The sequence below is a fragment of the Aquila chrysaetos genome, chromosome 12 (genome assembly GCF_900496995.4).
Source record: "Aquila chrysaetos chrysaetos chromosome 12, bAquChr1.4, whole genome shotgun sequence".
Lineage (NCBI taxonomy): Eukaryota > Metazoa > Chordata > Aves > Accipitriformes > Accipitridae > Aquila > Aquila chrysaetos.
Window position 1 is genome coordinate 24,848,957 of NC_044015.1, and position 25,274 is coordinate 24,874,230.

A 25,274-nucleotide genomic window follows, 5' to 3' on the forward strand; every position below is an offset into this window, starting at 1 on the left:
AGGGAACAATGCTGGTAGATGAACTTTCCAACTGATTTCCAGGCCACAGTATTACATTTATAATACCAATACTTAAGCAAGTCATCTTCCTTGCGTGCTTTATCTTACACTTGAAAGCAGAATCAATGATTCACAATGCTGGAGAATACAGAAAATGTTTATTTTTCTCATATCTGACTGGTGTTATTTATGGTTATTGGGCAAAATTGTGACTGACTGGGAAAGTGCAACATTTTCCATGGACCCATCCACACCAGAGAAGAAAACCAGAATAACACTTCCCAAACAGAGTGGTCGAAAGTTACTGCTCTCGTATACATATTGTATAATCGGAATACTACCCTCTGCAATACTCACCACCACCTTTACCAACGTTCCTCTTTTCACTCTATATAAGGGTTTTTTTTCTGTGGAGGATAGATAAGTGCACTGTATATGTTGCACATAAAAATATAAAACGTGGGAATTAAAGTTGGTCCAAAAGCTAGCTTGGAACTCAAGAATCACAGTTAAGCAAATTGATTACCAATATATTGCAGACAAGTAGGGGGTAAGAAGTCAATTTTTAAAACAGAATTTTTTTTTTTTTTTTTTAGTGAGGATGAACATCCAGAAGAGCCCAAAGTAATTAAGTACTATAATGTGGTAATTCCTCCAGTGTTTCAGCCTAAAGCTCCGGTAGGATGTGAGCAGGCTGGTATCAGCTGCACAGACACCAGTGGCTTCTCTGCCACATTTGGGTCCTGTTGGTTCCCCAGCAGAGCACAATGTGTTGGGTCCTTCGTGCCCAGCAAAGCCTCCGGAGCAGGGCTGGGTCCTCAGTGCGGCCGGAATGTGTGGTCAGGTGGTGCCACACGAAGAGAAGCCGGAGAGGGATAGTAGCAACGATACCGACATTTTCAAAACAAGGGAGGTGGTGCATTTGCTATTGGACCACCACATATCAAAAAGAGATTGAACCAGGTCTGCGCAAAACCCAGCATTCCCCCTAAATACACCATAAACAGCACCAAAGATACAGAGGAAACCCCCAAACTTATTAACCACCCACACCCTGCAACCGTCCAATCCTTTGCCTTATTATGGGGTGGGTGTATTTGTGCATATGCTAAAATATTTTTATTATTAAGACATGAGACTAACATTGTAATTTTGCCCGTAAACCCTTTATCCAAATTCTGTTTGACTAGATGAATATACATGCTTTCATAAATTGAATAAATAAATGAAACTGCTTAAAAATAAAGTCTTTTTTTCTTCCAGAGAGCTTGACTGTGTTCAGCCTCAGCCTGTATTATTCACTGAGAACTACAAAGCACAACTGTAGTCAGATAACTTTGGAAGGGAAACTGATTTTCTTTTTTCCCCCACCAGGTTATACAAACAGACATATCTAAATAACACATATTGGGTAACACAGAGCTTTTTAAAGCTTCTTGTTCTTGCCTATTGTTATTTAGCTTTTGTGCAGTTGTAGCCCTGAGAACAATCCCAGTTTGATTTTATAAAACCTGATCTTCACCTCTTTCTTTGACTGCATTTAGCTGTTGTGGAAATAAGGAGGGAAACATGCCTATTACAGCTGGAGAAGTTAACATACCTAAATGGCACTTCTTTTATAAAGGGAAGGTTGTAATAAGTCATGTGATTTAGAGTAAAGGCAGCACAGTGTGCAATGGGAGCAATTTTCTGCCCCTCAAACAGCACTTCAGGTGATGTTGTTCATCTTTCTGTGACTCGCTGTGTCAAAGCATGCCCAGAGCAGAGGTGTTCAGGGACCCGACAAGCCGTAAGTGTCCAGCTGAAAAACCTGGGAGATATCCCATGGCTCAAAGAATTCACTTTTTCAGTTGCTCTGATTTACTTCAGAATGCACCTTTAGGGAATTTATGTCTTCCATGCCTTTAGTTTCCCATTTCCTTTCTTGTCATCTTTAAAAATCCATTAAAGATCACAGAGACAGTTTCTCCAAGCTTCCATTTCTGAGGGGTTGTGGAGCTCCATAAAGCATGCAGTTCCAGAGGTGAACTGACTCTTTTACTCTCTGCACCTTGATGTTGTTAGGACAACATTTTAATTATAGGTGGTGGTTACAGACTGAGAAAACATGCTGAATCCAACAGGGAAACAAACAGTTTTCACTCATAAGGACTTAACGACGGCTAGCTAACCAGTCCCCTTCTGTCTGAACAGGAGAATATTAAAATGCAAGATAAAACGGGGAGTTTGGTTTCTCAAGGTGTTTGCTTGACAGATTTAAAATTGTAGTAGTCCTATGATTGCCAAAAGCAATCATTAGGCTTTTAAGGTGTCGCTAAAATAAAAATTAGTTCCCTTAATAATAGGCAGTTGCAGTATTCCAGCTTGCATTTATATTTTCTATACAAAACATTTTGTTAGTCACATATGATGACTGGTATTTCACCTATTTTACAATATTCTTACAAGTTTCCCTACAGTAGAGTAAGTTTACATTAAAATGCCACACCACCCTTGCTATCATTAATTTAGATTTGTCTATCACTGTGCACACTTGCTGCTTTGCCCTAGGTATTATAATAACTATAGCCTGCTTGTCATTTCCTGCTAACATTGCCTCACCTGTAAAACTGCAGTAGCTCTATTTCAGCTTCCCCAGTTTCTGCCATCACCTTACCTATTACAGTAGAATAAAAGAACATTTCTTGGGTGCATTCACAGATATTTTCACCATATTTCAAATGCATTCGGACAATTGCTGCATATTTGCACTAAAACAAATGGAATAATTCCCCACATCTCTTCATGTATGGAATATTTCCTTCCCTGTTCAAATTATGGCCAATCTCTATGCAGAATTGGAAGGCAACGCTCCCACATATATGCAGAGCTATTTGGTTTGTTGATATATGTACCATATCATATGCGTATGCATGAATATGTCTGTGTTCACACATATTAGGGTTTTTTTTAAAATACGCAGCATTTCCAAAGCACTTTAATTTAATAGAAAACCTACAGTTTAAAGTGCGAAATTTAAAAAGATATGACAGATCGGGTCATTTGGATATGGACTAATTTTAAGGTAGCAAAAGCAGCATGTTATTAACACGAGACCTTAATTACACACCCTGTCTGTGACTGCACCAATCACTCCAACGGGGCAAGAGCAGTCAGATTAGTGGGACTGCCAATGAAACCGGCCGCACGAGCGGACCAGCTATGGGGCACAACCTCTGCACGTTTTGCGGCGGCCGAGCTTTGCCCTCCTGTTATTTTGGAAAGAACAAAACCCTTCTGAAACATTTTTCTGTTGCTAGAAACCTGCGAGAGCAGATGCTGCAGTCAGAGCAATTTCAGTCGCATAAAAAAAAGTCTGCTCCTGATAAATGTATCCCTCGGCAGCAGGGTGCTGAGAGGGACTCACATCCTGCCCTGGCTCTGAGCAGAGCCCCATCACGGGTATCGTGCCCGCTCCTACCGGAGAGTTTCCCTCCCCTGTAGCACTTGCAATCCAATCTAGGAGAAGGTGCAGTAAGCGAATTTATTAACCCATGGAGGGTGGGGAACAAGCAATGAAAACAATAAAAAGACTATGTGTTAACCTATGTGCGTATCTCCAGGTTTAGCCATATGTGCTAGATTAGACCATCAAACACTGTAAAGCAAATGGCGTACTGAAATGCTATCACAGCCTTGTAATTTATACTATGTTATGCAGGGTAGAATAAGTTTCTTGTAGTAAATAGGGTCGCATTGGATGACTAGTCTCTAACAGTACATTTTCACATAATTAAAGGGGACACGGTTTAGAAAAATGAAAAGGCTAGAATATAAGGCTCGGCTGCAAATAATATTAAATGGCATTATCAATAACAGAGATCCCAGGGTTTGCATATTAATTGTAAGAAGGTGCTAATTTGAGTGTTTTAAGCTTGCATTCACAAGCTTGTTTACATGCTTTGTTCCACCTGGACCTGTTTGGAGGTTTGTCAAAAACCTAACAAGCAGAAAAAGATTGCATTTGAAAATACACATACATGTTTAATTAAGCCAGGGCCACCGAACATTCCTCAATATATTTAGCTGTTGAGATTTAAGCACCACCAGAGCATCAGGCATTATCACCTTTTGAAGTACTGCAGAATCTTTAATATTTAAAGCACAAAGCAGACTTTAATATAAAATTCTAGCAGACCACAGAAGATTAAAGACGCATTATAAATGTGACAGTTTGTAAATGGAACACCAGTATTAAAGGGAACCCCCCTGATATTTTATAGCATATTTTTCAGGTGTATACTAAATTATAAATACAATTAAATAGCAGTAATTATTCTCTGGGAGGGGATGGCAGTTTAACTCTTCTAGAAAATAGTGATTAACTATAATGTAGGAAAGTGGTAATATGTGTTTTACCACACTGTTCTTGCAGCCAAACTTCACACAGAAGTAGAGTCTTCAGCTAATTTAAAACCACCCTAGGGCCCTGCATCCATGGGCACAATGTCTTCCCTTCCACGAGGCTGGGAGTGGGAAGGGTTGCTTTCTTGGTGTCTAAACCTCTTGGCTTTTGCTTAAACTATACAGCTGTTCTCCATTACTGTAGATGCTGCTGCTGTGAATTGCGAGGAGGGAGGGCAGCAGGGAGACCACAGTGGAGTTAAACCGGTGCCTCCTGAAGAATTTTAATCCTGAATTAAGATGGACCAAAGCTGGCTCTTCACGGTCACGCAGGAAATTTTGAGAGGCAGGGAGCTAACCTTACTGTACACCAAATTAATTTGGCAATCATGTGTCTCCAGACCAACAAGCCTCATATATAATAGGTTGCATCAGTCCTTTAATTCAGGAAATAAATCCCATGGGAGCAGAATCGCCCCATTTCTTTTACTCAGCTCTGTTTTTCCAGAAGGATAAATACCTGTGGCAGTGATGGCAACCATTAAAAGAGAGGAGGAACTCTCAAGGACAAGATTTGGAGCAGAATTTCTGCTTGCCACTTCTCGCAGGGAGTTGAGATAGGCCCCCTAAAATCAGAGTGGAGCTCTCCTGAGAGTGCGGGCTGATGGCAGCTCAGTGCAGTGGGCAGCGTAGGGACGTGTCTCCTCCACGGCAGCCAGGATTTTAGTGCAGGCCTGCCTGAAGGAGGCCACTTGAGGAGTACGTCTCTCAGGACTGAGACCTGGGTGACATTTTTCGGTCCTTGTCTTTCTGCATTGCCCCTCGAGAAACAAACTGATGGAGGCAGTCCTTGTTATTTTCATCTCAGATTCCACAAAATTTTGTTTTAGGAGACCCTCAGACTAGGATTATTAATATTTAGCAATTTGCATCTTTGAAGAGGAGGTTTCATTTTGAAGGCCATCTGCATCCAGACACTTTCACCCTCGCTGGGGAGCAAACCCCTGAACATTGGACATTTTTGGAAGCTCTCCACAGGTTGAGATAGGGGCTTAAGACTACCGAGGGAGATGCTTGCAGAAGCCATGGTTCCTGGATGACATTTTTCTGACCAGAACACCTCTTACTCATCCCTTCCCCACCTGGGATTTTGCCTATTCCAGGCTGCAGCATTAAGGTCCATGCCCAGTCATCATTTAAACTCTGTTGGCAAAACGAACAGCTCTGATGACAGCAACAACAGTTTTAAGGGGCACAATCTGGATGGGATCGAAGAGGAGAAGAAATTTAAAACAGGATTTTAAAAGCACAGAAATCCAACAATTTAGCATGAGTATTCAGGTCTTTGGTGCTGGGCCATACAACTCCAAGGTCTCAGTGCAGAACTGAAGCAGTTCTCGAGTCTCTGGAGCGCCAGGCACACCACTGCATTAAGGGCATTCTAATACGCATTCCCGTACAAAAGCTTAGCATATTATTTTCACTTTTATTATCAAAAAAGGGAAAATATAGCTAATGCTATCCAACAGAGTGCTTTAAAACAGAATTTTCAAATAAAAAATATAAAGAGATCTTAGTTATATTATTCATTGCAGAAATAAAAAATAAATTATACATAGTCTCCTAATAGAGAGAGATTAAAATGGATAAATAATGAAAAGATTACAATAGCTGTATTTCTTAGCATCTAGTTTATATTGTTAACCTAAGTTTTGTACACTAGACATGATCAGGCACACTGCTCATATTAAAAATGCAGTGCATCTGCTATTCATAAAAGCAATACCCAGGTCATGTTTTCCCTGAGACTTTGCAGAAGCTGGATCGCACACACTCTGTGTGTTGGCATAGGCACACCAGACTGTGCCTCCCATCCACATGGGATTTTTTTCATGCAAGGATGGCAAAGGCATATGGAAAAGGAAAGTTTGTGCTAGAGAAATGGGGGTGTTATTAAGGTGATGATTCAGTTGTTAGTGAAGGAATTTTTGGTTTTGCTAAAGTACTTCTTTTTCCATGTACCATTCACTCTAACTACACCTCCCCTTCACTGTGGGTTGCAGCTTCTTTGGAAACAAGGGTGCCTCTACCTGCTTTCGGGAGATTTTAAAGAATTTAAAAAAAAAAAAATATCTTTTAATTTGGACTAAATACAAGATTTTATAAACTTAGCAAAAAAAAAAAAAAAGAAACCCCCAGGGCAAAAACCCTACCGCACAATAGCCAGCAGCTCCACAGGCACACTGTCTACCGGGGATGCTGAGGGTCCCAGATGGATTCTCTCCCCTGGCATGTCTGCGGTCTTTCACTTCAGCCCAGGAACTGCAACCTGAAAAAAAGGCAGTTTCACTCAAACCCGCCACATTCGTTCAAAAGAAAAATTGGCTTAAGGAAATGGGTGTTTTGTAAAGACAACTGGCTTAGTTTTAAAAGACATTCAAATTCTCCATATGTCCAGCATTGCCTCCTGATGCCCGTTGTGCTGGGGCTCAGCCGGCGGGGAACAGCCCTGTACCCCCAGCCAGGGCAAGCCCCCTGGCTAGTCCGGCTGAGGGGCTCCTCCAGGGGAATCCTCCGCGGTCTTCAGACCCTCAAACCACCCCTGGATTCCCAGGGCGATTTTGCCTATCTGAGCAGTCAGCCCAGCCTCCCGCTGACCTAGCGTGCCAATTCCCTTTTGCCCCTCCATTAGCTTTGGCAGGGTTTTGAAACCATTGAACAAAACCAGCGCCAGTGTAGATGCTACTGGGTGTGCTCATGGAGAAAAGGCTTCCCCAGTGGACGTTTCTGTCTTTAATGATTGAAATGATGATCTTAATCTGCTTTTTAAACACGTATTTAAATGGCTAGAAAGTGTTTTATAATCTCCAATGCAAGGGCCCAAATCTGTTGATATTGCAAGTGTCATCAACATTCAGCAGCATGGCAGCTGTCACCAGGCAGTTCAGAAAGGCTTATTTAATTGATACTTTCCATTTCAAATACAATTTGCAGTTGGCATGTGGTGAGAAATGCATCTCACCATGCAAATTTTCATGATGCTGGCGCACAAAAAAATGCGTGCTGCTTTTCTTTCGCAAAAAAGCCTGAAATGTAGTCTAGGAAGCAGAATCTTCAACTCTTTATGTGAAAGTTGCTTTCATTTAAATGAACTAAATCATACTAAATCCCAGATTATTTATTTCTGTATATGAAACAGCACATGTGGCGGAATGTAGAAAGTAGCATACTATTTTTGGAAATGGGAGAGGAGGCCCTGTTTAGCTATGGGGTTTAAACTAGTGTCTGCAATTCAAGCCTGAGCCAGGAATCTAATTCAGGTTAGATGGCTCCAAAATTCTCCAAGCCTTTCTAAGGAGATTTTTTTGCTAAAATAATACGAATCTCACAAGAATAGCTGATCTCACTCTTTCACCATTGAAGGTCAAGAGATTTTAGCAAACACAACTCCTATGACTTTTTCCACGTAGTTTAATTAATAGAACCTAAGGGCAGGCAGAACCATTTGACCATCTGAACTGACATGTTCTGCATCACAGACCATTGCATCTTACCCAGCTGCCCTGCACCAAGCCTAATAACTTGTGTTTGGCTAAGCCATAACACTTCTTTTCTTTCCTGTAAGAGACCTTTTCTCTGAACTGCACCTTTCCGTTTCTAAGGACTATGCCTGCCTGCAGGGGCAAGAGCCACGTTGCAAGACAGGGCTCTGAATAGAAACACGCAGGCACATGCACATAGTGCTCAGCTGTACCGATGTGACTTTATCTTGGTTTGCTCTCCCTTTTAATCTACGCTAAAGAAAAAAAGCCTTTCAGATTTTAAAATATGTAGCTAATTTTTATGCCTGAGGAGACATTACAGCCAGAGTTGAACCATTTCGGTGTTATTTCCTGCAGGAACAGCTCACGGATCCCAGCAGCGCAGCCTTAAACCTGGCCGCGGGGAGATCCCAAGCTGAACACAGCCTCCTCGGCCTTTGCGTGGACCTCCGCCAAGAGGTGACTCCTCCATGGCCTGAGCCTGCTCAGCCCTGTGCCGGAGGGCGAGCGGCCCGTCAAGGGCAGGACCTGCCATGGGCCGTGCCCGTGGCACACGCGTGTGCTCCCTGGAGAAGTCGGTGGGACTGCACACCCTTGGGCCCGGCTGAGAGCCCACCTTTGCTTTACACCTCCATTTTAGGGAGCAGATTTAAACCAAGCGCTTAGATGGGAAACTCGTTTGACATCTTTTCATGCATCCCATCCAGAACCGCTCCATCCAGCCTTTCCCATCCCCGGTTTAGCAGACAAAGCGATGGCTGAAATCCTTTTTAATTCAAACATCGCTGAATGTTCTTCTCAAGACACGACAGAGCGCTCCCAGCCCCCTCCCCCTCCCCGTATCTTGGGTGAGCACATACTTAGATCCCCCAAGCACAGTGATAATTTCTCCTTACCAGCAGAGCCAGTCATTATTTATTATATCACTCTCTCACTTCTTCAGTCTCTCCTAGTGGGAACATTGCAGTGGCTGCTGGCTAGAAAATTAGCCAAGGGAACTTCTTCTGTTGGTCTCTTTCCTCATTATACTAGTAAAAAAAATTTAACTGTGACATTCTCGCGCTCTCTGTATATATATATCAACGCAGGTTGGAAGCACACTGTAGGGGCTAATAGTGAGTAATTTAACTGTGGCTCTCTCACACGTTTTACCCTCATTCTTCCTCCAGAGTAGCAGCAGAAGAACAGTATGTTCATGTATTGTTGCTCCACATTATAAGCAGAGCTTGCAAGTTTATGTCTAATCTCACTCTTTCCACTTGGTTGGTTTTTTTTTTACGTGGATGTGATGCAATTTCTTCCAGTGTCAAGGGGCTGCCATAAATTACAGAGAGATTCAGGTAATCCTTAAAGAAAAGTTTGGGTTTTTCTCCCTTAAAAAGTGCCTTTAAAAAAAATCAGGGCAACATCTGACTGGAAGAAAGCTCTGCGTATGCACACACTGTGTCAATGATATGCTGCTAAGGGCCACTATATTAATATGTGTCCAGAGAGGTAATTCTCTTAAGTTAGGAATAGACTCATCTACAGACGTATCACTGAGGACAGAACTGGTGTTGTTCACTGCTCAGACAGGAGCCATGTGAAGCATAAGGTAGAGGAACACTTTTCCTGTCTCCAGTCAGGTGTCCCTCAGCACGGCTTAGGCCAGCGTGGATTTGGTTTAATTTCAAGAAAATTAGTAGAAGGGGGTCCTGTGCTCAGCTCTTCAGAAGAGCTCTGTGCATGATCAGGTCACTATTTTTACATGTTGGGATATATCTGTGCCAAGTGCACGCATTCAGCTCCAAGAGGAGAACATCCACACTTTATCTGGTGGATAAAGAAAAAGGACTGAGTAATTTTCTGTAATAATGATGTATTTGGGAACGGACACAACAAGTCATATGACTCTCCACAGAATCCCTTCCAGAAACAAACACAAAAGGGAGCTGCAAATGACAGCATCACAAACGCTCAAATTTCTTGAGAGTTTTGGATTTTGATATCCCTGATTTTGACCCAGATCCATCATATATCAATACATGTCTTGCTAGGAATATAGGCATAGTACAATTTTGTGATTTACGGTAAAGGTTATAAAAAGATAAATCTGCTTAAATATTTTGCAGATGGTGCAAAACTTGAGGTTAGGGGTGAAAAAATCATGAGAACAAACTGGCTTTTTCTCTTTACCCCAACTAGCTTTTTGGCAGTGAAGCACCGCCGACTACAGCTGTGCAACTCTTCATCTATACCAGGTGCCTTCAAATCTTTTTTATTTCCTAAATCGGTCCGCTGGCCTTGATGAGAGCTATCGTTAGCAGGGAGCAGTCCCTGCACCCTGCACTGGCCAGAGACTCTGTGTGTCCCCAGATGGCACCAGGGGCACCTCTTTTTGCCTGGTCCTCTCCTCCCCACTCCCCCTATGCTTGTCCTGTGCGTGCAGCCAGCTCGCATGTTGCAGCGGTGCGTAATTGCCTGGGTAACTCCATGCACCTAGCAACACAGATGTCAGATGCTGGCTCTTGCCCAAAGGGAAGGAGGACGAGGACAGTAAACAAAGACCTCGGTGTCCTCCATTTTGGAGCGCCTGCTGTAAGTTTTACTCTCTTCACTTTGAATTATAGTGGCAGTGCTTTGAGCAACTACATCTAAAGTACTCCAGCAACATCACACTCTTGTTCTACCACCACTCTGATGACCACCAGTGTAATTCAAAGAGAAAGAGTAAAAACTCACCTCTAGGTATAAAAAAAAAGAGAGAGAGAGAGTTTATTCCCTGCCAGAAGAAAGAATACGACCCGAATTATGGCAGTTTCTACCCTGAACTGTAAAACTAATGCTTTCTGTTAGCCAATGAATAAAACTGTCCTTTTTCAGGAAAACCATCTTTCACACTTAGAATATTATCTTTCCACTAGATGCTGAATACACTGCTTTATTACGTCTAGCATCTTTTTTTTTTTTATCGTGGAAAAGGTAACGGAGGAAAAAAGTAATGCATTTTTGGCTGCTTATGGAAAAGGAGGGAAGAAGAATCTTTCTATATTTGCATTGCTAATTAGCAGAAAGCACACAGATAATACAGTGATCAGTACTGTACACACGTTTTGAGAGATGAACAAACATTGCACTATATCTGAATATGCAACTGTACCATTTGTGTAGTTCATGTTGCATCCAGGCTTTTCCACGGGGCTCCACAAAGGACACGCTGAAAACCCCCCATGGCAGGCTGAGGGGGATGTTGGGGTATGATTTGTTTACCCTGGAAAGGGCAGTGCAGGGGAACAGCTTGCTTTTCAATGTCATTTTGGTGTTTCTTCACCCCCAAACAAATTTGCCAGCTGGGTTGACTGAGGAAAAGGAATTTAAGAGCCTCGTCCAAGGTCACCCTAAGGAGCGAGCAAGTCAAGCCACTTACTCAAGGGCACTGAGTGCTTCAGTGGCCCAACCTACCTCCCTCTTGCTTCAGGTTGTTTGTGCCAACCTCTGCCCCCCTCGCTGCACAGCCTTCCCCATGCAAGCAGCACAGTGTAAAGTTCACAGCAAAGCCAGTGAAGTGCCCTGCACCATCCGCCCATCTACTTCATGAGAGAAGAATATTTCCTTAAACCTTTGTTCATGGCAGATGTTTTCCTAGTTTGATGGGTTTTTTCTAAATGTCAGTGTCTATCCACAAATTGTATCTTGATGTAGATGTACATCCCGTGCCTGGATATATGAATAGCTTTACAAGATGAACACAGATTGGAAAAACTGAGCTCAAACGTGAAGAAGGTTGAAGAAGCTGAGATAGTGCAAGACATTATATGGCTTGAAATAAACACTGCCTCATCTCAAAGAGGTCATTTCATTAGGAAAATGCAATAACTCTTGGAAAACACTAGCCACGTATCAGGCTCAACAAAGCCTTGGCTTCTGCCCATTCACATATGTGGTCTCAACAACAGCAAATACTTTCATGCTGCCCTCATCCGCAGGTATTCTTTCTTTCAGGGTCAGTCCATAAAATCAACTTCATGGCAATCTCTTTTCTGTCTAATTCCCAGAGCTTTTCTTAGTTGAATGTAAAGAGTTTGCATTCAGCAGTATTTTTTGAGAATTTAAACCAACAAACCCACTGTTTCTGCCCTGAACAGCTCTCCATTTGCCTGCCAAGTGATACGCCAAGTATCTAAACAATAACAGAGTACCTATTTACAGTCCTGCATGGCATCATCTACAGAGGTCTGATCTCCAGGTTGACAAGTTCAAACTGTCAGGGACTCCCTCTCTACTCCTCCCTTTCCCTGGCTAAGCCGTGGGGCAGGGTGTTATACTGTAGGTCAAACCAACACAAAATCATTTCCATGCAAGCAAAGCTCTTTGACTACATGACACCGGCTCTGGTGCCGCTCGAGTTTAGCTTGATCTTCCACTGAGCTGACTCTGTTCTTCTGCTCAGCTGGGTTCACTCGTCAACATGGCAAGAGCTACACACACACGGAAGAAAGCTCCCCAGCCCTCATCTGGATGCATGTATTTGGAAAGTCATATCCCTGAGCACACCCCCTCAATCCTCACCCACTGATTTCAGCCAGCTTAGCTAACATGATTTACCCATAGGAAGATGAATGTTATCTACTCCTCTTCATCCCTCTGAGTCTGGCTATAGAGCTGTCTCTAAATCTGGACTCTGACACTTCACTGCATAAATGTTACTTACACTGGAGAGAAAATAACTGAGCTCTGCTGTTGGCAGGTCTGCTTGTATATTGTCACCTTGCACTCGCATGTGCAACGAGCACTGTTTGGAGGCAGTTCACTGGACCTCTTAAGATCCCAACAACTACCTCTATGCAAGCAAAGCACACAGTGACAAAACCCCCACAGCTACCTTGGCACCAGTGTGCAGATCTCACCCGTGTCCCAGGAGTTCAGTTTACAGCCCCGAACCCTCTGCTGAGAGCTGGGGATGCTGCACGTGTCGTTGCAGGTCTGGTGGTCAGCTTCAGTCAGCTATCTGATGCTCATCCCGGTTACATTAATGCTAGGTGACGAGAAGGCTATTTATAAGCAGTAGTGTAATTTATACATCTAATTAACGTATTTTTAAAAAAGCAAAGGTACTGTTAAATACTGCCAGGTCCCAGTATGAAAAGACAGTTTCAATATTTTCTTTTGTAAATCTATTCTCTAATTCTAATCAGATTTTTCTCACCAAGGCTGCCTATCTGCTGAGGACAACAGAGGACAACCTGCCATCTGAAGCCATTTCAAATATAGTCACAAACAAATACTTGTATTAATATTAAACACATAGCAGTTTCAAAAGTATGTATTTTTTGTATAGAGATCACACTATTCTTTTGAAGAGCCAATAGGGCTTTTGTTCCCAGCTCCTTTTAAACAATCTGGATATTAACTTTTCTACTACCACGAGCCTCTGAGCAACTTCCAGCAATATTCTCCAGACAGGTGTTCGCATAAAACACGTCTTACAAAGACCTTGGGCAGACAGCTAAGGAGCTTTACCTTGTGCATATTAGCAGCCCAAGTGCTCAAATGCCACGAAGGGCCCTACAGATCCTACAGCTGGCTCCCTGGTGCTGAAGGGCCCTGCTACTTTATTGGTAGCACGATCCAGAGAAATGTTCTATGTTGTTCAGAGAAAGAGTTATGTGCTTTGTGTGAGTGAACGTGAGAGGAATGGAGAGCGGCAAACCAGCCCGTCCCAGGTCCCCACTTCCCCCTCGGTGTCTCTGTGCTTGCAGCCCTCCCCCTTGTGCAAGTTTCTTCTGGTCCCCATGAGGATGGTGAGACAGTCATTAGCAATTAGCCCAGAGAGGTAGAGGCTAATTGTACCAATTAGCACTGGGGCACCAGGTGCAGAGACTTAGAGGCCAGTCAAGAGGGGACCAATAAAATGACTGCCAGGGTCAGCAAGACAGCACCATTTGGGTGCAGGAAGGAGAGATGGACTTGCTGATTCTATCTGTTTGTGCCTTTTGTTTTCACTTTCAAACAGTCTTTTCAGAGCACTTAAAGAGAAAGGAAGGAGCAGTCAGATCTCTGGCTTGAGGTGTCCCTACTGGGGCAGCAGGGGAAGGGAGAGCCCAGGATCAGTCATCAGCACCAGCCTTGCCATCTTCCCTCATAGCTCGTGTGGTTCAGAGCAGCCTTATTCTCCCCCGATCCCCAACGAAGCCTCTGTAGATAGGCCCAGAATTGCTGCTTAGCCACGCTTTGCAATGTTCACCCACATTTTAAGCACTATAAGGTCCTCACGGAGTCTCACTCAGAGTATACTACCTTGCCTAGCTCTGGTTTTCCTCCCTGTAGCTCGAGGTTCCTACATGGAAACAACTGTAAATGCAGGGCACCTCTATCCCCTTGTGCCCTGGATTCAAACTGTATTACACTGACACGTGCTCAAGTGACAGAATAACACACCTGATCACAGTAGATCACGTTATAACAAGGCTGTCGCAAAACACTCATCAACCTCATTTTTGCAACCATCATTAGTCTCTCTGGGTTTCAGTGCAGTACTTAAATCAGACTACAGGACATTTTGAAGTGAGGCACACAGCTCCGCGCTTTGGGACGACAAAGCCTGGCAGAGGTCCTCTCTATGAGCTACTCCTTCACTACTCTGCATCCATGATCTGAATTTTTACTCCAAAAGCACGCTGTAACAGTACGTGCCAGTACTCCAACAACAGCCCAAAGCTACCATATAGAAATTAAACAATTAAAGCAAGAAAAGTGTTGAGTCATCCAAACTAAAAATACCCATAATGTCACAGCTTAACTACACAGCTACTTACTAAAACTTATTGGGTGGTGTTTTATACCAGGCTTTCTTGCTGAAAGGCAGGACTTGTGAGTCTGTCCCCTCTTCTGCCTGTGGGAACTCGAAGGCAGACCTCTGCCCTTCTGCAGACCATGGGCTGTCTGGAGCAGGACTGTGCAGAAGACGTGTCTGATCCTTTCCACCAAAGCCACTCCACTTTCTAGAAAGGGAGACAAAATTTGATTCACCAGATGCTGGGACTATGTACACTGCAGCCTAAAGGCAGGACATGTCCTACAGTCCCGGCTCCACGGCTATCACCGAGCTAGTGCTTCATGTGAACTGCACAGACAGCCCCTGCGGCAGGAGGCAGAACTGAAGGGTGACACTGTCGGGCATCCCCCAAATGGGAGGAGATAGACTACCCCTTATTTTCCAGCATTTCTCTGTTCTGACTGTTAGCGCTGTTCAAAGGTACCACTCGTTGCATGGGGAGCGCCAGTAGGAACCTCAGGGCTTTGGGGTGGCAAGGTGATGAAGGCATTACAATGGCAAGACACTTGTAGCTAAGAGGTTGTGCCTAGTTTTTGCATGAGCCTGAGCCTTGTCCCCACTCACCCAGGCTATCGGTGGACTCAGGCGGTATGGGCCACCCTTTCTCACAGAAACTGAAACTGGTCACTCAGCCAAAACCTCACTTTCTGGGGTGGTATAAACCTTTTGAAAACAAACAAACAAACCCCTTGAGGCTCAGAAAAGACCAGTGAACCATAAAGGCCTAGTGGGATAGTCCAGGTCCAAATTAGCGGCACTAAACAGTAGGTCAACAGTGCAAAACCTTTCAGCTTTTTGCTACCAGTAACAGAAGAAAACCAGGGTGCATTTAAACTCCAGCACCTTTCCACAGTTTAATAGTAAATGGCCTATATTGAATAGCTGGCAACACATGCACTCTCCTTGTTTTCCTTCCTTGTTAAATGTTTCCTGGCATGGTGACAGGTAAAGCATAATACAGCTTGGCAATATGGCTTTTACATGGTGAAACAGCTCCTCCGTGCTACGCTAGAATACATATTACTGTGACAAGGGGCTTTATTCTGAATTATCTGCACATACGAAAAGCCAGTGGGAAATTGGAGGAGAGTTTAGTGAAAACTACATAAGATTTTGTCACCACTGAGCGGAAAATTTTGGATGGAAATCACGGAGTGTGGGGCTTAATCACAGCTCCTTCTGGTCGACACACTATGGAAGACAGCCTCAGCCATTAAAAATTCACTTGGGAAAGGTGGATGGTTATCCAGCATTAAACATGTTCCTGTGGCACTGAATTCTTCAGATCGCTTGGGGAAGTAAGTCATCCACTTTCTAACCTCACAGTGCTTGTTGATAAAAACAGTACAGAGAGCTGGATGGAGCACTTACACAAAGCTGATAGATAAGATAGACAGTGAGGATTTATCCTGTGGCGGGGGAGCTGGGTAGGACTAAAGCTGTGCTGAGTTCTAGGCATGGAGATGATCAAGTTATGCAATTATTTCTTAACATATATGTGAGTGATGGAGAGCAGAAACCCACGCAAGCCTGGCTCTGTGCTGCTCTTCCTTGGAGACAGTCTTCCCCAGAGCCACTGTTGCGCCTCACAGAGGCATTTTCACTTGGCAGCTCTCTGAAATTTAGGAGCTGTTTTGCATTTCAAATTTATGAGTTGTTTTGTACCTGGAAGCTGCTGTTAAACAAAGGTCTTACTTGCTCTGTGGGCTGGAGATAAAATCCTAAAGACATTCTGACTGCTACAAGTTGTTGTTGAGAGATAGAGCTGAAGAAAATGACCAAGAGGAGAATAGAGAAATTCCTGAGACAGAGGGTTGTTCTGTTTCTCTCTCATATACTTATTTTTGTATTCAAAATTTTGATATTGCTTCTTTGCCCAGTCTATGAGGGGTTTTATGCAATGGTCATCACTGGAGTGTTGGATGCTTTTTTATTTTCCTTGAAGATTGTGTTTGTTTAATATCAAAATGATGAGCTCACCTCACATTTTCAGATTTTTTTAAACTGATTTGAAAAAATTCAGGCTCAGGTCATTTTTACCATCCCACACCCACCAGAGGCCTCAGAGAGTGATCTGGTAGGGAGCTTGAAGACCAGGAGAATGGAAGTATCAGACTGAGCAGGGCCTAAGGTGAAAAAGAGTCTGTGCTGGTATATATAATTTTATTAAATGAGAAGACTGGTATCTTTGCTGTCTTGGTTATATCTCAGCCATCGAGAATTCTCACAGGAAGACAGAAACCATCTCTCTGGTATCCCTAACCTCAGCACAACCTATAACCTCTGTAGAGCAGAGGTGTGGGAAACACTGCCAGAAGTAACATTGAGGAAACAAGTGACCACAGTCTTCAGATGTTGCCTACCATTGGCCACGCAGGACATTCACCACACAGGGCAACCAGGTAAGCTGGATAACCAGAAGTAAATATTGGTGAGCAAGGATGAATAAAGGGAAGAAATGTTCTTTGCCATTATTGTTACATGAACTCCTGGAGACTCCTATTAAATGAGGACCTTCAAGAATAAATATAACCATGCCAAAACCAAGGGGCAATGAGGGACCAGCAGTTACCTTGGCCATTTCTGTCAGATGCTTCTTATGACCTCCAAGTGACTAGAACAGTCCTCACCAGTTGAATCTCAGCCCAGCAGCCTTCACCCGTGCTCCATGCTATGTGCCTGGGCACTGACCATACTTTGAAGACAGGAGATATATTTTATAAATAGTCTGTCAGCAGAAGAATTATTTCCGAGGCCCTTGATTAATAATGTAGGACATCAGTGATCCTGGAAAACTTTAACATCAGTGCTGTACTTGGGCTGAACAGAACAGATGTTGACATCTTTGTTGCTGTTTCTTGGCTGAAGACAGATGTTTGTGAGGTTAGATGGAAAAGGCAAGAGCGTATGGACATACCGGAGTCAGCGGAAAACACTCACCGCTTCCTTGTACTTATGTGGGGACTCAATCTGTATTCTGGGAAGTCTTTTAGATTATAATTGCTCCATGATTAAGTATGTGCCAGTGTCATCTCTTAGGAGTTGAGACAAGGAACACACTCCTGATACTTGTATGATGATGTCTGAATAGTCCTCACATGGCAGAGAAAATACAAGTGCATTAGGGAAGAGCAATAAATACCATCAACTGCTCTACTGGATTGGATTTTTGAAGGGTGCTCCTGTCTCAGATGTTAATGGAGTGGCTTAATTTTCCTTGAAATGGTCATAATAAACTCAGGAAAATGTAATTCACGGATGAGGCATGATATCTAGTGTTGAAAAAAGCCTGGGTGTTCTTAATGCCTAAAAAAAGATTGTTCAGCAGCAGATCAGCTGTGTAAAAATGTGACCTCTCTAATGCTTCCAAGTTCAAAATGATTTGTTGGGTAAGTGTCATTTGAACAAGTTAAAGCTTCACAGTTTACTAAAGGATGTGTTTTGTATTCTGGTCCAAGTATGACTACACCAGAAAATGCTTTCCCTGCATCATCTGAAATACCAAATGTAAGGCAAAATCTTGCTTCAAACTTCCATGAAGAGCCAAATTCTCTCCACCCACAATAATATACAAACGACATAGTAAATCACCCTTCTGAAAACATTTCATCCGCTTTGTACTTTCAGTCCAATGTTTAAAGGCTTCTGTAAGTAAATCTCTCATTTCTTTCCGGGAGTAAAACTGCTCTGAGCTCACAGACACTTTCACCTTGAGGATCCCATAGAGAAAACTGTTTTGGGGATGGAGAGGTAAGACCATGTCCAGGTGGTCCTGGGGCCCCGCTGCTGTCCCATCAGCCAGTCCCCCCCGAGAGAAACATCAAAGAAAGCTTCTTCCTGCAGAGGGAAGACCTGTGCCTGGGGCGTGCTCAGGCATGATCAGACTTTTTCCAGGTAAAGGAAATTTGCTGGGGTCAGTCTTCATCCACCTTTCTTCTTTCTGACTTTGCTTCTCAGACTGGGAACTTTTCTGTCTCTTCTCTGCCTGCACAGGGACTGCTTCTGCAGCCTCTAGTGAAGTCACTAGGAGCTTCCTCTGTTCGTGCTGTGGGAACAGAGGCTTTGACCACACTGCCCTGGTTACATGGACAGGTGAGCTCGGGTTTTTAACCATTAACGTGATAAAGTTGAGAAGAAGTGGGGCTAGCAAGAAGGTTGGTAAGGGGAATGGTTGTGATTTGCTCAAGATCTTGAGGTGAAGAACGGCATGAACTTGGCAGGAAGCCAGAACAAGTAACTTCATCCATGGCTCTTGTGTTGAGAAATAATCCTAAGCAGAAAACGGAGCAGCGTCCCCAGGCTCCTGTGGCTCCTACGCTGAAACCAGTAGGACCATTACAGCAAGGAAGGAGGTTAACAAACAACTCGCTTCCCTGGGCCAGCAGATATGAGGCAGAAAACAGCTGGAGGGAGCCCAGGGCTGCTCCTAGGCTATTGCCACAAAAAAATCCCCTTGTCCTGCCACTGCAGATATGAGAGAGGTTTGAAGAGGTTCACTGCTGTAGGATTAACACTCTTTAAGCACTGATTAGCTGATATCAAAGTTGTTCCAGGATTAAGCATGTATTATCCAGCCCATGAGCCATCTGATGCACTTTCAGAAAAAAAGCACCCCACCAGAGATGCTGTCTAAACGCCAGGTGTAGGTGATGTTTGTTATTATGTAGGTTTTACTAAATTATTTGGGAAGGAAAGCATCTGTAAAATTTAAATCTTATAAATTATTAGGGAGAATCAATAGACAGGGTTTTTTTCAAAGGTAAGTAATTTCTATTATTAAATCTGCTTTTGTGTTTTGCAACTTTGAACCAATAATTATCTTCCAGATAGACAATATAACATAACTAACAAAATACAGCCCATCAGACTGCATCATCTACCATTATTTATCTATGTTTGTGTAACAATTTCATCCTTTGATCAAATAATAGCAGATTCCACAATATGTCATTCAAGTATCCCCAGTTTATCTATAATGATTTTCCTCTTGTCAGCTCATTTCTTGAACCTTTGCTGGATCTGGTTTCAATGGTACTATAAACAATCATCATTGCATTGTAAAACTGGAAACTCTCCACTAAAATAGTGTTTTGATCTGGGTTGCCATAGTAATAAGTCTGTGCTCCCCTCTTTGGAGGCCTTGTTATATGAAGTATCTGTGATTTGCTCAGAATGGCCCCAGTTCATCTGTCAAAGTGGGTTTTTCCTTTTTTAAAATAATGATCTAGAAAATCCCATAGTGGCAACAAATATTTTACAACCATAACGAGAAACATTGTATCACTCAAGCTTTGTAAATCTATGCCATTATTGCATTAGAATAAATCACTTTCCTTAGGTATATTACTTAGAAATATGCAATTCTAATTTTAGAGTGTGTATTCAATAGGGGGTATTTATTTTTTATGTAAAGAGAATTATTAACTTTGACTTCAAAAATACATCACACGTCAGTTTGTGTTTAGAGGCCCTGCAGCAAAAAGAAAAAAACTGAAATTCTTTCTTATTTCTATCAAAATACCACAAATATCCAGTCAGTTTCAGATTTAGTTACTCTATTCCATTCTTAAGTGCTGATTTTTATAATGAGATCAGATATTACCATAGATTTTACAACTGCACACTCAGATAAATGATATTCAGATTATATACTTGTAAAAATTAGAAGCCCTGAAAATACATCAACGACACTATGAAAATATATCACTGCACATTATTTTAAATAAAAATGCTCCAGTCAGTTACAGTAATTTGATACATGAACTATGATATTTCCTCCTGCAGGAATGAGAGTAAACAAACACTACATCAACACGCCGGTGACAGACTCCGTGGAAAGAAGTGAGGACGGAGATCATATTTTATCTAAGACAAATGGTTAAGTTGGTTACTTTATGTAAGTCGCTACCAGCTACAGGATTACTTCATGTAACTCACTGTCAGCTACTGCCTCATAATACCTGACAGGGGAATATTAAAATCATCAGTGGGAGAAAGTACGGAAGGTATCCATCTGTATTCAATGAATTCTAATTAAAAAGTAATTACTGTATGGTGAGGAATCTGCCAGCCCCAGCCCCCTCCCCACACATGTAACGTTAGTTAACTCTTTGGCAAACAAGGGGGAAGGCGAGCAGTGGTGCATATGCATATTTCCTTACATTTTGCCGGTGACTTAGTTCTAAGTAGCACCAGATCATGGGAAGTCTTCAGAAATAGTTTTATATCATTTTGCCAAGTGGATCCCCAGAAGACGCTGTGGGGGCAGAGGTGCTACACATCTTCTGTTATAATTGACCTGGGCTTTGAGATTTCTCTGTCATGATGTATCCCAGAATGGTGCATGACGGGAAGAAACTTGTTATTCCTCCAGCAGTGCCAAATGGACAAGATCAAGTAGGCCTGGGACTTGAAAAAAAGGAAGAAATATTGACAGATAAGTAACCACTCCAGTAAATGACAGGCAGGCACAGGAAGCTTGATTTCCTTGGGGTTCAGAGGTAATCTATTAACCTTAAAACATTTCAGTGCAAATTTAATGGATTTTTAAAAAAATGCAAAAATATAAGATGCTTAATTGAAATCATTAGGTCTGTCTTGATTTCTTTTTCTCCTTGCAAGTTAGCAGTGTGGGAACAAAAACCCACCCGTGACCAAAAGAGCTAGAAATAGACTAAATTCGACGCAAAATATTTATTCATCGGATTATCAAAATCCTATCTGTAATGCAGTTCAAGAACATTAAAGGTGTCCTCTGAGAAGCTGTCATTTTTTATGGCATTGTGACTGGCATTGAAACACTTGTTTTGCAGTTCTTTGGATGGCAGCTCATCAACAGCCAGGGAAATGCTAGAACAAATTGACATCAATAAGGTGGGCCAGACTAATTATGAGCAGAATTTGCCCCTTGAGACTATTGTCTCATTTAGTGAACTCAGTGCCAGTCCAGCCCGTACCAATGTAGTGCCCCAGGGCCCAGGAGGAGCGGGGTTCTCCTGGGTGCTGTGTACACACACACGTGCTCACACATTCTACACCCAGGATGAAGTGCTACCTCTCCATGCCAGCACGGTCCAGAGCAGGAGGAATACAAGTACTCTGGATTTAGGCTCCATTATAGAAGATTTCTGTAATTTCTCCTTTGATATGTTCTCATCTTTCCGCTGTTTGCAGCTGGGAGTTTTCTTGCACTGAGAGGTACCCTTCTGGCCAGAAGCAGCTTCGCTGCCTTACCCAAAATTGTCGACATTTGGCTGAGACTCCAAATGGTTAAAAAAAATCATTCCTGCTCTCACCTGCATGTCCCACTGCTGAATTCCTGTATCCTGCAAGGGTCTCTGGGTCAGCCACATCCAGACTCGTGGCACAGCAGCAGCAATATTGTACATCACCCCCGGCCCCACTAAAGAGGTTGCTGGAACAGAGAGGGAAGTGGGACGAAGAGGCCAAATTCCCTCCACCTTGCGACTCTAGTCTAGACAGACTATATTCCTCCTACAACCCATTCACATCCTCTGTTGCAGGACCAGCATGAGGAAAAAGCTTCAAAACAATGGAACACAAAAGGAAAAAGGGGATGAATCCCCTTGACCTCGCCACGCAGTCCACCTCCAATTATTCTTAATTGACATCTTCCGTGCTTTCAATTTAATTCGATTACCCTTTGGTCTATCGACCCTTGAGAACAGATTATTTGTATGAATTGAACACAAAGCACAGATTATTCCCTCCTTCCTTGACGTAATTTTTTCATATTTGTTGAAGTCTTTCACACCCCCTCAGTCTTTCTTCTTCCGGGTGAAATTATGCCACTCACTCAATCTTCCCTAGTAGATTATGTTTTCCAAACCACTGGCTGTTTCTGTTGTTACCCTCTGGACGGTTTCTAATCCATCAGCCTCTTCTGGAGATTTGTTTCTTATTCTGCCGTCACAACAAGCCAAATAAGGTAACAGTTGATCCTGGAAATGAGTTATGGTGATGAAAGGGAGAGGTTTACCATTCATTGAGGTTGACAGAGGCTTGCAGGAAAGACGATACAAGTTTGGTCCCACAGATCCATATTACCAAGCATAGCGTTTAATTCTGGAAGGATCAATACTCTCTGGCAAGACCCCAAAACATATGCTTACCGTGAAGTATGGCAGTAATTAATTAAAGTTAAGGAGATACAATGTGTAGATTCAAGCTTACATCTGAATCTCTACAGCAACAGGCACTACCGATGATATATTCAAAATAAACAAACATACAAATCCTCCAAATACTGCTTAATATTTCCAATAATTTAAAGTTCTAACTTTTTTCCTAGTTCTGCTTATACTTTAATATAATTAAATTATATTCCCTTTTGATATTTTCTCCTGTTAAGTTACACGACACCTGAATCTCATTTATACCAGGACTGCTTTTGGTTTGCTCTTGGTAAGTAATAGTATGTAAATTAGATGCAATAAAATATACTGCCACTTAAACGTCCCTCTACTTTGTCAGAGTGATGTAACATAGCATTAGTGTAAATGTATGCTGGACCTCAGCTTTATAGATCCACGTTGATTTTCTAAGTTTCAGGTCTTAGCATGATCTAAAAGCAGGCGTAATTGTATTTCCAGTAAAGTGTTATTATATTCATAATGCCATAACATACATTTTCATAAAATAGTAATGTAGGTTTTTCAGTGCATCATTTGGTGGCTTTGGGAATATTAGAAAAGGTAATGTGTTGGACTTGGATTCTGAAATATGCGGTAATACCTACTCGCTAATTATTATCAGGCCATCTGCAATGCTATGCAGTCAGTTTATGAGAGAGCTCTCTTGACCCATCCCGCATTTGTCTGCTACACCCACACTTCCCATCAGCTCAGCATGGACACGGCGTTATTCTCAGTTTTCTCATGCTGTGAGAGGTTAGGTGAGGCAAAGGCTCACGCACCAGAGTCTTACCCTATCTCCTAACTCTTTTTCTGCCCACCTAAAGTCTCCTAATTGTAACAGTGCAGAACATAATGGGAAAAAGTGTATCGACTCGTTTAATTTAAAACGGGCTATGTGAACTATCTTTACAATAACTACTTGTTTCAATAATTTATAACTATGATGCTATACCTGACAAAATCATTCAGATAACTAGAGCAATGTGCACTTTAAGTTTAAAGTCAAGGTCTTCCTTGCTCATTTTAATGACTTCTCATGTGCACAAGATATTAATATTCCTGTGAGCAAACATAGCACTGACTCATTAATCAATAAGAGCTGGCTCCTCTACATAATAACAATAGCCGTACTAGATAATTAACTTTTGTTCCATCGACTTTAGTTTGTACATAATTTCCAGTGGCTGGCACTGGATAATAAAAAGGTTTGCAGCTGACAGGCACCTTTTAAAATCCTTTTTACTAGTTTAGGAAAATGATCCACACCTACTGTTATAAGTAAAATACAGCGTACGTGTCAGTGTGTGTCCGTGCCATATTTAAAAGGAGGCAACTGACAATAAATAAAAGACCTAATAAATATTGTAAGGCTTCGGTGAGTCCTGCTGCTAAATTGTAGCACAGTGAAGGATTTGCATTTTCCTGTCATGTAGGTATAGGCAGACTAGAGATAAAGGTATGTCTACAATTAAATGAGTATTCTAGATTTCCTCGGTCCAGACTGGGATAAGAAACACAGATGTGTCTGCACCAGCTTTTGTCCTCAAAAATGTTCTTAATATTAGGGCAAGTCCAGCAAAGGTGGCAACACCAGAAACTCTACTGTAGCCCCGAGGGACTTACTGTAGAGTGAGGTACAACGTTGTCTGTGATAGGACACAAAAGAAAAGGTGACTTTAAGTCCAATCATTTCAGTTACTCAGTTTACAAGATGGCTCTACAGACAGCTGCAGTGGCACCTTCCAGGGACCCACGGACTATGGCACAGGGGCAGGAACACGCAACGATGGCAGGAGGAAACTCCTAGTGCCCTGGTCCTCACAGGGAGCCACCGTGAGACACCAGGGATGGATGGCTCTTTGTACAGACCATCACTTCCATTGCTTCTATTATTAGGGATTTTTATTCAACGGAGATCTGTTACTTATGCCTTCTTCCTTAAAAAAACCCACAAAACACACAGGGAGCCAACTTGGTGTCATTAGCAGAGCAGACTGGAGAGGGAAAAATCTACTGCAGAGAGGACTTGGAGGCTTCAAAATCTACTTTTCTTCCAAAATTAAAGTAAATTTGGGGGTCAAAAAAAGAAGTCTCAAATGACTTCAAATGCTTTCTTTCAACATTTTATATTTTTAAATTGTCATCTAGAATACAATACAGTATTAAACAAACCACACACACGAGTATTTTCAAAAGCAAAAATTCAAATACTCTATTTCATAAATATCAATCAGCCTGGCAAATCATGAGTTTCTGCCACCCCCATATTTCTTTCTGACTGACATGGGATGTTGGGAAAGTCAGTCTGGCATTCTGCAGAGTTTCAGACATGATGGAAGAGCATCTTCAGATGGAAAAAATTGTTCCACTGACTTTTCT

General features: G+C 42.4%; 1 long non-coding RNA gene across 1 annotated transcript in view; it reads right to left on the reverse strand.

Moving 5' to 3' along the window:
* Positions 1–22,834, reverse strand: part of LOC115349549 — a 23,489-nt gene extending 655 nt beyond the window's left edge. Inside the window, exons 1-4 of the long non-coding RNA XR_003926136.2 lie at positions 22,035–22,834; positions 20,901–21,147; positions 14,720–14,905; positions 1,601–2,314 (exon numbers count right to left, since the gene is read on the reverse strand). This is a non-coding gene — a long non-coding RNA (uncharacterized LOC115349549). The remainder of the gene's footprint in view (positions 1–1,600; positions 2,315–14,719; positions 14,906–20,900; positions 21,148–22,034) is intronic.
* Positions 22,835–25,274: the final 2,440 nt, after the last annotated feature.